The sequence below is a fragment of the Penaeus japonicus genome, unplaced genomic scaffold (genome assembly GCF_977035675.1).
Source record: "Penaeus japonicus unplaced genomic scaffold, GWHDUDI00000001_assembly GWHDUDI00000010, whole genome shotgun sequence".
Classification (NCBI taxonomy): Eukaryota; Metazoa; Arthropoda; class Malacostraca; order Decapoda; family Penaeidae; genus Penaeus; species Penaeus japonicus.
The window spans coordinates 21,871,286-21,872,518 of record NW_028234412.1 but is presented as its reverse complement, the minus strand read 5'-3'; positions in this window follow the sequence as shown (position 1 = coordinate 21,872,518).

Here is a 1,233-nt window from a genome sequence, read left to right as displayed (position 1 = left end):
AAAGATAAAAAAATAGGTAAATATGTGGTTCTTATAAATGTTTCACACTTCATAGTATGCACAAACTTTTCAGGGAATGCATGCTTTAAGTAAAGACAGGCAGTAGTGATGCAAAAAAATACAGGATATATTTACCAAAGGGCAGAAGTGCAGATGTTTTCATTATCAAAGATGCTGGAGATTGAACAGTTGAAATCACTGAATGGTCTCCCCCATTTTGTTGAATATGTATATAGAATCTCATATAAAATTGTTCTTCATTAGATGTTCCAGTGGGTCAAGAAATGAAGCCTTCTGCTTATTGTGACTTTTTTATTTGTTTTATTTTTTTATTTTTTATTATTATTATCTCTGGTATTAGGACAGTTATGGTCATTATCATCATCATCCTTGTTGTTATAATTATTATCATTATTACTCCTATCAATTATATTACTATTTGTATTATTGCTAATACAATTGTCATTAATTATCTTTACTAATTTTGGAAACAGTATTTTGCTCATAGGTTTATTATTTTCAACACTATTATCACATTGCTATGTATTTTTTATTTTTTATTTTAATCATGCCAATTATAATTTTTACTTGTAAAGTTACCATACCACTGCTGTAAGAACTGTGGTTATTGCAATGACTATGAATGTATCAGTATTTTCTGAGTCAATGATATTCTAGTCCTTTATTAAAGATCATCTTCAGATGATTGTTTGTGATTTTAATAAACATACTCCATACGTCTGTGTTTTCTTAACAGTTGGAAGTCTATATTTTGTAGGATATACTGTATATGTTAGTGTTTATGATGCTTATTTTGAAAAGGAGATTTTTAATTTATGGTCTGGTCATATACTCTTGTATTTAATTTCATGATTTTATGCCCTCTATCTCCCTCCTATTCTCTCCTTTCCTATTCTTTCTCCTCCTCTTCTCTCCTTTCCTGTTCTTTCTCCTCTTCTCTCCTCTTCTCTCTCCTCTCCTTTCTTCTCCTTTCCTCTCCTTTCTCTTCTCTCCTCCCTCATTCCTCCCTTCATTCCTCTCTTCTTTTCTTTCCTTTCTTGTCCTCTGTCTTGTATTCTCTCCTGTTCTTTCTGTCCTCTCATCGACCCTCTTCTCACTTCTCTCCCTTCCCCTCTGTAACCCACTGCTAGCAGTTGTAAACCACTTGATGCCCTGGTTGTAATCCTCTAGCTGCCTGAGGTTGCGATCTGGTGAATAAGACAGACAGATGTT